Source organism: Nipponia nippon, unplaced genomic scaffold, assembly GCF_047370975.1.
Source record: "Nipponia nippon isolate SJK-2023a ecotype South Korea unplaced genomic scaffold, ASM4737097v1 scaffold_1, whole genome shotgun sequence".
NCBI classification, from domain to species: domain Eukaryota; kingdom Metazoa; phylum Chordata; class Aves; order Pelecaniformes; family Threskiornithidae; genus Nipponia; species Nipponia nippon.
The window spans coordinates 90,493,792-90,507,590 of NW_028262290.1; the positions used below are offsets into that span (position 1 = coordinate 90,493,792).

Sequence of the window (13,799 nt, forward strand, 5' to 3'; positions counted from 1 at the left end):
TACTGCTAGGAAAAAAAAAAAGCTTAAGGAATTGAAGTATTCCAAATAACAACGCCAGCACTTCAGCACCCTCGGTCCTGCTGTGACCACGCGCGTGCGCGTCGCTGAGCACAGCCCAGCCGCCAGCAGCTCCCTTCCTCGCTGGAGGGAGAATTGCTGGAGGGAGAATTGCTGGGCTTCCAGTGCCACTCTCAGCAAATTTTTACCTCCTAAGCAGCAAGTGTTTGTATAATAGAAATCCTCCTATCAGCATTACCAGCTGTGCCCAAAGCACAGCAGCCACAAGCACGTACGCTGCAAAACCTCAATGTTTGCATGTGCGTAAACAGTGCACTTCTGGAAAGGCAGAGAGAATATTTTCAGAGTAAATGCCGCAAAGATTTCAGGTCCTTTAGGATGTCAAAAGGCCATCGTAATCTGCTGCTCACCTTCAGCGCTTACTGCTTGCTCAGCCAAGACGCCTCTGTAACTCACAGGGATCGCAACCACATCTCACAAGCCTGTTTTACCACCTGCGAGGACACCACCTTTGAGAACGTAAGAAACTTTTCCTCTCGCAGCAGTCCTGAAGCTCTTTGGTGCGCTGCTCTCCCTAATGTCAGCTTGAAGCCACTAAAATACCAACCAACACCAGGGCAGGAAACGCAGCAAGAGGAACCAACTTCCAAATGTCACCACGCAGCCGCTGCCTCAGGGAGATAAGCAGGGGAAAAAGGGGGAGCTCGTCACGGCCCGATCGGACCCCAGAAATCCTCTGGAGGTACGAGAGAAGTGGAAGGCACCAAGCTTGAAAACAGGCATGCTAAAGCTCTCAGACAGAAGACCACCTCCACCCCAAATTACTCACTCTTAGAAACAGAGCAGCCCTCCAAGCCCCTGAGCGTGCCTCCTCTTACGCAACTTCACCTGCAGCTGATGCCCGCAGAAGGCTCGTCTGCTGAAGATGCCAGGGCTTCGTAAGACTGGGAGTTTAATTAAGAGCCCACTCCTGAACAGAAACATCTTGAAAGGTGTCTCCTTCTCAGCTTCTGACTTGGGAGAAAGCAGGAGGAGGCAAGAGAAAAGGCTGATGCTTTCTCCTCTTAACTAAACCACCTACACATGTACTTTCTCAAAATATGCCCCGTTAGAGCAAGTCATGTTTGGGTTAAGGAGACTGTGGAGAGAAGTTCTCAATCCCAGAGGAAAGAAAGGCTAAGGAAAAATACTACAAAGAAAACAGTGTTTTTGTTAAAGCCTGAAGAAAAACAAAACTGTATGGAGAGTGTTTTGGTCCAGTCTTCGATGAAACATACTCCAGCAAAATACCTGCCCATGAAAAAACCTCACGCAGCACACCAACATCTGGGTGATATTTGCAAGATGGCACTCGTTACAAGTTAGCTGTTCACCGCCTCTGGTTCACCAATATCCACTATGCCTAAAATCATGAGCATTATTTTCCCGCTGTCATAGCCTTCCCTTTTTCTCTGCAGACCACCTAAACATACTACTTCTGCTTAAAGGAAAGCATTTGACCACAGTGGCTATCAGGACCGCACAAAGTATGGCACAAAGACACTCCAGGCACGCAAGCCAGCCTACCAAAATTATTGAACAACATTTAGAAAAGCCATCAAATAAAAAACGAACTGCTGTCTCATGAAGAGCCTACAAGCACACTTCACTGCATACTTGTTGGACCTTCACTGCATACCGCAGGGTTCAAAAGCCAGACCGTGAGGCAAAGGGAGCTGTACCAGTGACAACGGCCCCGCAACAGACCCAGCCGGGGCAGAAGCAGCCCCAATGGGTGCAGGCACACGTGCAGCCTCCACCCTTGCTCATGAACGACGTGTGTCTGCACCTGATGTTCAGTGCAGACACTCCCCGGGGCCAGGAAGGCGCTCCTCCTAGCAGCGACAAGAGTAGTAACAAGGAAAACGAGAAGGCAGGGTGCAAGCTGAAGCTCAAGAAAGGTCCCATTGCATGGCAGGCCACCCATTTAGGAGTGCTACTCACAGACCGAGTGGGGGGCTTCATCAGCTGAAAAAGGATCTTCCCCAGGTTAGGGGCAAGCAGGCATCAGTGCTAGATGGCTGGCATGCAGTGTGGAGGAAACACAGACCCACGCTGCCAGTCACCACAAGCCAACCTCACTCCTCTCCGTGGGGATGAAGGGCACACAGGGGAAATTACAAGTCCACCACCTAGGTACCCCTCACAAGTCTGGGCATCTCAACAGGTAAAGAGGTAAATCTGGAGCTGCTTGCGATAGACTCTTTTGTTCCTCTAGCTGCATTGGGCCAGTATTTCAGATCTGATTTACTGTCTAGACACAGCATGCTACCACACAGTGCAGCTGCAGAAGACCGAGAGCACCAGAGTGTGGAAAACAGACTGGCCAAAGCTTTTTTCTTTTTCTTTCTTTAAAAACAATGCATTGTGCAGTGTACATCAACATCCTCAGAAAATATGCTCGCTCTGTCCTGCACCTCAGAAGCTGGCTGCTGAAAAAAATCCAGAATGCAATTAAAACATGGATTCTGTTAAGTTTCACTTCCCTCTGCAATTTTATAATCGTCTCATCCATCAATTTTGAAAGAATATTAATACTGGCATCAGCTGGCTCTCCACCACTTCTGCTGAGCCAGCTTTTTCAAAGCCCTGTCCCTGCCTCTCAGCATCCGACCACAGATGCTGCGAGGAAGAGGAGAGGGGGAGGCAGAACAGGGGGTGGAGAGAAGCCAGCCGGGCACACCCAGCACAGGGGCCACCCCACAGAGGAGCCGCTTCTTTCCCAGGGAAGCTACAGCAACTTAAGGTGCCTGAAGATCTGCCCAAATACGCTTACCTTAAAAGAAACACACACACACACACAAACACCAAGGTCGTGTCAGGGATTAACTGAAGCCTACCCAAACTCAGACCGAACGCTAGGCATGCAGGCTCGCTGCCACCTTCCAGGCAGGAGATGGCAAAGCCAGTGATGTGCAATCTTTTTTTGATTTGCAAAACCTTTTTTTTTTTTTTTTGTCCCTCTGAAAGATGCGTAGATCTCTCCATTGATACAAGCCATTTCTCCCAGTTACCTTTCACAGACTCACATCCTTGCCCCCCAAGTATCTCTAGACCAGAGCTGAAAACCAGTCCCATGCTCCTTTCAGTAGTTCTCTCCTTTTCAAATATGTGAAGTTCAGTATTCAAATACCAGCTCTTGGACTTACACAGAGGTGATGCAGGGAGAATTGGTTGGTGCAAGTTTTTAGCATCTGGCTTATTAATTATTTTGTGAAGGTGTACAAGCCGTTGAGTCATCCAAAACTTTTTAAGACACACTGTCATTATTTTATGAATCTAGTTTGACATGGTTTATATTTATCATGGCCATGACTTACATCACAAACTCCTGAGAACACAAGTCTACTTTAAAATCATTGTCATCCCAACTGCTTCATTGCAGGTCAGCCTGCTCTGTTCCAAGACCAGATTTTGTTGGCAACTCTATTTTCTTTGCCGGTATCATCCACTTTTCCTCATGCAGTTTAATGAAACAAAAAAAGCCCAAAGTAAAGAAAGCCAATTGTTACACTTATTTAAGCATAATCAGAAATTTCTGCTTCCTCCTCTCTTACTGAAGCGTGAGGTTTATACTAACCGCCCTCCCCTCCTCTGAAGAAAGCTGTAGGAAGAAACTCACTGTAAATTGGTCAGAAGACTGACATGCAGGCCAAAAGCATCTACTGGCTTGCTAGGACTACAGACATCACTTCTCCGGGAAGCGGCTGAGTCGCACCAACTTGCATTTCAGCTGGAAGCCCAGCCTCTAGAACCTGCACACTCTTGCTTGCGCTATCATGTTTCTATTCATTCCCAGGAAACAAAAAAGCACGAGCAGCCAGTCTTCCTCACTCTTCTATGAACGGATGTAATTTCAATCTCATATTCAACCCCATAAAATGGCACATCCACCTAGGCTTAATTGTAGAAGGTAGGTGGGATCAAGCAAGACCATGTACAACAGAACACTGAGAAACAGGGCAGAACGCAGCTTATTCTTTAAGTGTAACCTATTTTTACGGAGTAGAGCTAAAGCAGCCTTTTACCCATTGCCTTATCTCAGAGGATGCCCAGAGTAATGGCTCTAGACTAAAGTACAGAAGATTAAATGCTTCAGTCAAAGCTATTGGGCTGGCCTTTATCTACAGTTTGAACATGCAAAAATTACAGATCTAAATTGGAACCAAGATTGCACACAACCCCACCTGGGTATCTAGATCTGCAACCTCTTAAAAATGATAGGTAGCACCCGTAGTAATAAAAGATGGGCGTGGGCTAGAGCGATGGTACCAGAAAGCAAGGGGAGAAGCAGGTGGCATTTGTTAGGGATGCACAGGAACAGAGGGGAAGGAGGGGGAAGCAGGGAGGGTGAGTTTAAGGGAATGAGAAACTAGGCTGCCCCAGAGGGAAGAGCAGGACAGACACAGGCAATTCAGAGAGGACTTGGGAAGCACCGGAGCTCTACCCAACCCATCCTTAAATGGGATCTGAGGGTATCCTGGCTCTGGGCTGCGAAACCCTCCCAACACAGCAGCAGATGGCCTGCTGAGCATGGCACCCCACTCTGGCAACTACCACCACCCATAGCCGAACAGTGCTTTTAAGCAGGCCGATATCTCATGGCTTAGAAATTAATGCTACAGCCCAAAGGTCTGTGCCCTCTGGATGACCTGGGTCACTGCAGATTCATGTGACAGGACTAATTTTTATTTATCTCACCCTTTTCCCTTTGTACAGGTACAAAATTATGCTTAAACCCAGCTATGTTAAATTTTTAATACAAAGACTGCAAAATTGAGCGCTCCAAAATTAAGAGGTACCATAATGAAGACTGCCCATACAACCTCCATCCAGCTCCTGTATACACCTGCACTGATTCTGCCTTCAATTCAATGATCACAAGTCATTTGAGCCCTGGAAATCAACTGCTTTGGGAAAAAGATAGGGTTGTGTGATAAAAGCAATGGCTGTCTCTCAGACCCTGCCTCACCCAGCGGAGGTCAGGAAGATTAGCGAAGGAGGCAACGCAGGAAGAAAAAGAGACAACCACCTTGCTTGAGGAAGCCGGACATATGACCTGCAGGCAGGAATTACCCCTTTCTCGGCTCTGCAGTCTCTGTAAGATGCTCAGCAAGTCCCTGAAACCAGTTTTTCTTCAGGTGATCCCTAATGGGACAGTCCCCACCCTCTGCAAAGCCAAGATATCTAGGGCTAACCTGCAAGAGGGCTGAGACTTAGAGCTGAGGTCAATCGTCCTTCTGCTTCCAGCAGATGAATTGCTACATCATGCCAGGTATTCTGGGGTGAGTGAAAAATAAAATCATCCCCAAGTATCTCTTCGAGGCAGCCAAAATTGAAGGCATTTCATTCATTTGAGCTTTATTTGCTCTTTGCCTCCATTCCTCAGCTATGCAAACAAAGACGGTACCTGCACCCAAGATGTTGCAAGAGTAAGAACTGCCCCGTCTGCAAAGCCCCCAGGAAGGAATTAGCAGCACTGATCAGTTCAAGGTTTGGGTGCGGTGTAAAATAAATAGATGAGGTGACACACGCAGAAAGTAAATGTGGAAAAGAGAAAATGAATTATGCAGTAATTACCTATCCACTGAAAGAGGGACACTGTGAAAGGGAAAAAATGATGCAATTATAGAATTAAAGATTGTCTCATAATGCAGATGCAAAGGGAAGCTATGCAACGCTAGCCCTGGCACTTCCGTGCTTTTGCCCGCCCGATTTTGTAACCCCATTGTTCTCCTAATGTCATTATTTTGTAAGTAATTTAAATGCAACATAATTATGAGCTCATGTGTTTATCTTTTCATCATTAATACTGTGTGGAACAACTGGCAGACTCTGCTCCCAGTGTGATTGACGCCTCCAGCAGATGGCTGTGAACGATTCTTTTTCTTCCACCTTTATCCAAGGTAAAGAGCAGGGAGGAGAGAGGGAGGCTTTACATTTAAACTTCAATTCCATGCACAAACATTTAGGGATTTTGGGGTTGTTTCAGAGGAGGAAACCAAGCCCAATATCAATCAATTGCCCTGAAATGAATCAGATGTGAAGAGCGGAGGCACTGAGCAGCTGATGCGCTTTGCCCAAGGTCAGAAGGAAAGCTCCCAAGGCCTGGATCTGAAATGACAGCCTCTGCCCAAGCCACTGAATCCCTCCTACCTCCCACATTAAAACTTGTTTAAGTATAATTATTGCTGTTAACTGCAGGTCAGGGAAGAAGCCGATCACCTCCAGGCTGTGTTTGCTGGTGAATGCAGCCAACGAGCAACTTCTGAGTGTGTCATAGAAAATACAACTGCAAGCAAACGTTATGGTTGTACGTGTTCATCCTGGATAATAATTGTTATATTGGGTTTTTTAACTGAATTACCCTGCGCGCCTCGGACTTCAGGCAAATTGCCAACGCGTTTCTCGGAGTCGGACAAGTCTGGCTCACCCTGCTTCATGAGGGAAAGCAGCTGCAATAGCAACAACCTAAATTGTTTTATTTGCGGATGATATTAGCTGGCAAGAGGCAGCGTGTCTGACAGCACGCTCGCTGTGTAGGCTTCATGCTTTGTAAAAAGTCTTATTTGTCTTTGTATGGCCCCATTTGTAAACACACACACCCCCCCTTTCTTTTAAGTAGTATTTTTACCTTGTCTAACTGGTGCTGGCAGCTACTGCCACAAGCTTTACAGGCTTTTTTCTTCCTAACAAAGCAAGCTTCGCTTCCGTCTTTCCCCATCCTCAGAGAGCAGAGCCTGCAAAACCCGGAGCTACCGAGTCCCTGAGGTGCAGCCAGTCAGAGCCTGCAGTGTCCCAGGCACTCGGGCCACACCAGCTCTCTCCAGTGCACATCTTTTGGAAAAGCTCCACTGTGGAAAAGTCCGTCGTGGTGGTGGAAGCATTGCAGTCCTTCCCTCTTGGCATGCAACCCACGCAGTTTGGTTTAAAACCTAAGAGAGAAAGCACTACACCATAACTAAATGTATACAGTTAGCACGATACAGTTAGCGAGAACAGGCAGAAATGTTACAGCAGCAACGTTTTACCCCACGACTGCCTGTTTCAGGATTTCTCACACCAAAGCTCAGGCAGCCGGCACTGTCAGAGGAGGGACCTGCACAGGGTGTCTGGCCCAAGCCCAAGAGCCCGTTCTTAGCTACCGCAGGCACCTACCGTGCCACGCTGCCAGGGGTACGAATTGGTGCCGTGGAGGGGAAAGAAGGGAAGCAAGAGACGTTCTCCTTCACTAAATGCCACATCTCTAATAGTGTAGAGACTTACGCTGGGATGCCAGAGGTGTCCAGCCCCGTCTCCGGCAGGCAGAGTTTGCGTGGGGGGACAGGGAACAGCGTCCTCCTTTGCCCTGTTGGCATGGCTTGGTGCTCCACATCCTCCACAACCCGTGACGGGGAGCCAGCTACACAGTTCCTCCCTTCATCTCACCTTGACGATTGCATTTGATCTTAGCTGCATCGCAGCCTGTCTGAAAAGGAGTGGCATACGGGTGTTCGAGACTCAGCTCGGCCCTCTAGGGTGACATTTAATATTGTGACATTAGAGAGTGACACTGGCAATCTCTGAAGAGCCACGCTCTAGGCCCCAGGACAACAGTCATATCTTGTCTGAAGACCAGCAGCAACAGAGAGGGTAGCAAAACATGCACTGGCTGAGGAATTAATTGCATGTGCATCCCACATATGCTCCTTGACACCCTCACACTCCTATTTCTTATGCCGCTGCCTGAACAGATGCCTGTCTTTTCCTTCAGTCCAGGTCTGGAAGAAATGTGCCCAGCACAGCTATACTGAAAAGATGTCTAGCACAGGCACAGCCTGGGTGAGGGCAAGACTGCTTTTCCTAGGATAGTTTTGCTCAGATTTCTGAGGCAGACCACCCAAGACACCCACACCAGACCAGCTGCACCTACACCGGGGTGCTTAGCAATACCGAAGCACACCCCTGATACCTCCCAGCACTGCATCAGCCCAAGCACACTCCTGCCTGAAGTAACTGTGGGGAGGGGGCTGCGCGGGAATCAGAGACTGTATTCACTCACGGAAGCTATTTTGGGAAAAACGTACGGCGCTGAATGTCATCTTCTCATCACTGTCAAATTATCACTGAATTCAACAGGATGACTCCGGTGAACACCCAGATAATCACGCTGCCATTGCACACGTGCAGTTTGCACACACGCGCACCTCTGCATCAGTCCTGTCCAGGCTGTATGTTCCCATCCGCTCCGATGCTCACCTCCGTTCAGCCCAAGGTGTCCTGGAGGTCAAGGAAAGCAGGCTCCAAGCTATGGCTGTCAGCCTGACAGCCTTCCTAAATCTCAAGTGGCTTTAGCTTGACAAACGAAAGGGCAGCCACGCCACGAGGAGGCATAACAAACGGGCCCCGTCTGCTGGAGATCCGTGTCCTCTGCCCTTCTGCCCCTCCGTCGCGGCCACTGCAGCTCCTTCCAGCGTTACCCCACGCCCACCCCTGCCCTGGAGACCAGGCACACCTCGCCAGGCGGCCAGGGCTACGACGGTGCCGCGTGTTTGACCACCACACACGCAATGCCTGGGCGGGCAGCTGCTACCAGGCAGAATGGAGAATAACTGAAAACAGTCTCCTTTTCTTCAGGGAGAACACTGCTTCAAAGCTTTCCCAGCCAGCCACTAATCTTAACAAAAACAAGTGGGAAAGTAATGATCTTCAAGACTGCCAACCATTGGTGCAATCTGGTTGAAACTGGCCAAACGCAAAGGGCAGGAGACAGACAGCACTCGTTTCCTGGGGAAACTAAGTTAAAATGAAATAAAATAAAACCAGATTAAAACTACGGTGCGTTTGATTAGTGGCATTTCCACGTTCTGCTACCTCCCAGGCAACGACGTCTCGGCCAAGCAAGCGTGGCTGCTGCACAGCACACACCGCAGTTCAGCTCTGCAACGGCCCCGCTGTTGTGCATCAGGAGCAGGAAGGGGCAAATTCCAACCTCCTTGACACCTGAAGGTGACTCTGAAGGGGGAATTTCTGCAGCAGGAAGACAGGGAGGGCAAAGCCATTTGCATCTGAAAGGGGTGAAATGCCTGGCCAGGGCTGAAGGACCACCACTGGTTCTAAGTGTGGAAGCTGCTGGAGCTCCTCTCTCCTTCACAAGCCCCAGCCCTGGAGGTGATCTCATCCCAGAGATGTCAGCATCTCCCTCCTCGCCATCCCCAGCATCCCTCAGCCCACGCTGCTGGCGCTCGGCCGCCTGCCCCAAATGGGCGCCTTTGAGGCAGGGGTTGACTCTGCTGCGGTGGGACCAGCAACTGCTGAGCCCTCACCAGCCCAGGATCTGGGGAGCTGCTGCACAATTAGCTTGCGCTGATGAGGGCTGGAAGAGTTTCCTCTAATGCCGCTGGGTTTGACAGACCATGCTACGCAGGTACATCAGTTCCAAGGGCTCCTCTGCTCCCTTCGCAAAGCCCAGCACAACAGCAGAAAACCTATTTATGTAGAAAATAGCATCAGTGAAGCAAGCAGGCAACCCTGGACAGACTCAGAAACAGCTGTGGAATTTCTCGGGAAGAGCTCCTTACTGTAAAGGGGAGGCAAGTCCAGCCTTCCATCTCACTCCCAGCCCACCCACCCACTGGATAGAGGCAAATCCTAAGAACAGGAGAGAATTTAAGGCATGCCAGCATCCCAGGCTCTGGGAATTAGTTTCCCACATTCTCCACAAAAAGAGAGCACTCACGCCCAAAATCTACCACCTTGAACTCAGATTGCACGCCATTTAGTCAGCTGAATAACCACGCTCAAGCCAGTGGAATTACTTGCCTGAACAACTGCTACTTGATGCATGGAAGGGCTGCAGAAATGGCTGGCAAATAAATACAGGTATACAGAAGGCAATGTAAGACCACCCTTTTAAAAGGCCAGTGCCCTAGGCCAGGTCCCAAAGTCAATGGTCATGTGGTCAAAACCACAAATCACCGGGTCTTTGGTAGAGTCACGCCAACTGATCAGGGCAACATCTAGGTCACACGCATCACTCTAGACCTGTATCCTCCAGGCATCATCAACTGATTGGGTCACAGTCTGAAAAATATTTCACCGACTTAGAAAATTAAATTCTGCTTGAAAAGATGGCTTGAGCATTTAAGAGTATAAGCTTCATTAGCTTCCAGCAAGACTTCAGGTCCCCAGTGCAAACTAATCCTCCATTAAACTCCAGCAGAGAAACACCACCGCTCCCACTCCGTAGGTATTGGTCCTAAGTAAGGTCAACTCTTCCGTACAGAACCCAGACACGATACGGCATTTGTTCTCAGCACCATGCAAGTAAAAAAGGCGTGCAGTTCACACCCTGGAAAGCTTACGAGAGGCAGCCCTGAGCTGAGCATGTGTGTATTCATCTTTAATTTCACTGGGACAACATGCATGACTAAAGTTAAAAGTGTGCTGAAGCCTCCGTCAGACTGTGGCTGATGGAGCTCCTGCTCCAGTTCATTGAAGGGTCAAGGTGAGAAGCCTGAACTGGAGCCAGAAACAGGTACGGAAAAAACATACCCAGAGATTTTGGCAAAGCTGGAAGCCCAAGTGAGTCACCTGGGGAAGGGTGACCAGCGCCCAGAAGCATCTCCCTGCCCATTCCCCACACGCTCTTGCTAAGCCATAGCGTATCTTCGGATGAGCGGCTCGTTCTGAGTTATTGCATTTGCATGTAAAATTTAAACACACTATGTTAAGGGTAAAATAATATTTATTGTCCTGCTGGCATTTCTAATCTGGATATGCCAGTGCTCCCAAGGAGACTTTGTAACACGCGTATAAAACTTCCATCAGGTGTGGCCCAACCGACTTCCCTCCCCCCAGACAAGCAGCAGCAAACAAACATCTTTTTCATTTGTCTTCACGTACCTGGCAAGCCGTCCAAACCCTCTGACAGACCTTACAGGTTTGAACCAGAGGCTTGGGCTTTTTTAACCGTACTGCCAACAGAAGCGTGTGCGCGGCGGGAATTTTCCACAAAGCCCCATCCCGAGAGCCACGGACACACCAGTGCCACCAGTGCCACCCACAGCAACAGCACAAGGCTGTCCCGGCTCCGCAGTCCTCGGCCAGGGCTACTTTTACCTTTCGCCTTTCATGCAATTAAGAAGAAGCTGACATCCAGTCGCGCAGCGTTGCATAGCCGAGAACAGCGGTTCCAGCAGAAGGTTTTTTTCCTAAATTGCTGCTATCATCATCCCATGAGCTCTGCGTTAGTTCAGACTCAGTGGGCATTTCGAAAACGCCTGTGACCCCAGCCTGGATACAGAAAGGCTAAAAACAGGACCTTCATATACATCGGAAGTTGGAAGGTTACAAGTATTTTCCAACGGCCTCAATCAGACCCCAGACTTAAGCAAATCTGTATCAAAAGAAAGTATCTCTGAAACGTACTATTAAAAAAAAAAAAAAAAAAAAAAACAAGCAAACCATGCACCATATCGGTGAGAAGGAGGAAGAGTTTCAGCGAGGAAACGACAACAGAGGAATTACTACGTTTATAGTTCGATTAATGGGACCTTATCAAAAGCCTGTTTGCTTGCCCTTTTTTCTTAAGACACGTATTGCACAAACACACGCCCTCCGGGCCCCCCAGCTAACAGCCCGCTGCACCCATCTTCAGCGTCTGCACGGCCGAGCAGAGGCAGAGCGCGGCTCCCGAGGGCGTCCCGCCGCCGGACGGCGTGCCGGGACAAAGCGCCCGGGGGATGGATGCCGGCAGGCTTCCCAAAAATCCCATTTTTGCAGCTCCCCGACCTCGGCCGGGAGGCAGCGCCGAACGCCGGCGCAAAACTCCGAAGGCTGCCGCTCTGCAGAGCGGGGACCCCGCCGGGGCCGGGGGCTGCACCCCTCCTCTTGGCTGGATTAAAAAAAAAAAAAAAAAAAAACAAAGCCGTTTTCCAAAAACCCAGCGAGCGAGATGCCTACCGCTTAATGACACCACCGAGCCACCGCGGATCTTCTCCGCTAACTGCCAGCATAAGGAAGGGGGGGGGGGGGGGTGTGTGTGTAAAATCCACAAAAAAAAACCCAAAAAACAAAAAAAAACCCAAAACACAACAACCCAAACCCAACACCAGACCCCCAGCAGAAACAAAGGACCCCCACCAAACCCCCGCCCGTAGGTTATCTGGCTTTACTTGCTCACGCAGCACCGGGACAACCCTCCTCCGCTCGAACACCGCCGATGCGATGCGGGCGCAGCCCCGCCGGGTTTCCAAGTGCCCCGGGCGCCCCGCCAGCCCCCCGGAGCGGCGGCGGCCCCGCGCACGTCTCGGCGCTCACCCGCACCTCGCACCGCGCCGGGCCTCGCCCTCCCCGCGGGGGGACGGGCGCCGCGGCGGGGGAGCGCCGGGAAGCGGCGGCGGCGGCGGCGGAGCCCCGCTCTGCCCGCAGCCAGCCCTGCGCGGCGGGGCCGGGCCGGGCCGGGCCGGGGGTTACCAAGCCCGCCTCTCCCCCTCGCCCGGGCGGGAAGAAGGAGGGAGGCGCGGCGGGGGGCATCCGCGCCCGCGGCGGCCCCGCTCCCCGCCGGGAAGGGGCGGAGGGAGAGGCGCCGCCACCGTACCTACCGCGCACCGGCACCGCGGGGGCCGGCCGGGAGGGAGGGAGGGGGCGCCCACTGACCTTGCCGCCATCCGCCGCCGCCGTGCCTGCCCGCGGGGTGGCAGCCCCGCGCCCGCCGCCGCAGCCGGCGCCGCCCCCCGTCCGTCCGTCCGTCCCCCCCCGGGTGCGGGGCCGAGGCGGGGCCGAGGCGGCGGGGAGCGCCGGAGCCGCCCCGGACCCCGGTGCGCCCCACCCCACCCCACCCCACCCACTCGTGGCCGCGGCGGGGGAGTGGGAGCGGGGCTGCCCGGCGAGGAGCGGCGGGGCCCGGACCCCCCCCCGCTGCCCCGGGCGGGGAGAGGCGGCAGCGCGGGGCGTCCCGCTCGCCTCCGCGGGCACCCCCGGCCCCGCCGGCGGGGAGAGGGGAGCTGCGGCGCCCGGGGGCTGCTGAGCGCTGGGGAAGGGCGCTGCGGTTTTGAAACGCAGCTGGTTCTGCCCCCGGGCACCGGGCGAGCGGTCGCCGCGCCCCGGCCCGTCCTCCTCGGCGCGGCTGGCGGAGCAGCGCCCGGCCCGGCGGCTCCGGGGCGCACGGGGCTGTGGCAAACCCCGCGCGGGGCCGGTTCTCAGCCTGCCGGGGCTGGTGCCGTTGGCCTCGAAGACCTCCAGTCCCGGCCGGAGGCTTAGGGCTGCATCGCTGCTGCACATGGGAGTCAGTCATAGGCGCATGTGGCAGGGTGTCTTGCCGTAGCAGACCCGGGGCTGGGCTGGGGAGTAAGGCCTCCCTTTGATTCATTGCACCAAGGCCTATGTCTGCTACAGAGGACAGAACCACGGACTCGTTCCTGCGCTGCCTGCAGAGAAAACAATCCTATTAACATTAGCTGTGGAAGAGAAAATGCATGTGTACCTCCTAGTGTCTCGCATGGGATCGGTAATGGCAAGCAGCAAGAGCTACAAAAGGCAAGGGCAGACAAGTGTCTTTTCCCTTCTCGTTGCCTCGTCTTTCTGCAGAGCCAGGGTTGTTTTGGGGCGAACCGTTGCAAGAGGTGTGAGAGCAGACCTGCAGGCTGTCCAGGTGCTGGTTTTGGTTAGAACAGCCCTCTCCTCCCTAGCTCCTACAGCTCCACACTGAAAGCACTGACTGTGGAGGAGTCAAAACCTCAGTAATCAGCAAAAGAAATAAC

General features: G+C 52.1%; 1 protein-coding gene across 12 annotated transcripts in view; it reads right to left on the bottom strand.

Moving 5' to 3' along the window:
• RNF152 (ring finger protein 152) overlaps nucleotides 1–12,792 on the bottom strand; it is a 46,296-nt gene extending 33,504 nt beyond the window's left edge. For 3 of the 12 annotated variants that reach the window (XM_087761418.1, XM_087761484.1, XM_087761473.1), the window contains exon 1: nucleotides 429–643. The gene's annotated coding sequence lies outside the window, so the exon portion shown is untranslated. Of the gene's footprint in view, nucleotides 1–428; nucleotides 644–6,691; nucleotides 6,993–7,323; nucleotides 7,831–8,098; nucleotides 8,455–12,212; nucleotides 12,368–12,696 lie in introns of those variants that run through there. The other 9 variants (XM_087761454.1, XM_087761492.1, XM_087761444.1 and 6 more) reach the window with 8 other exon arrangements.
• Nucleotides 12,793–13,799: the final 1,007 nt, after the last annotated feature.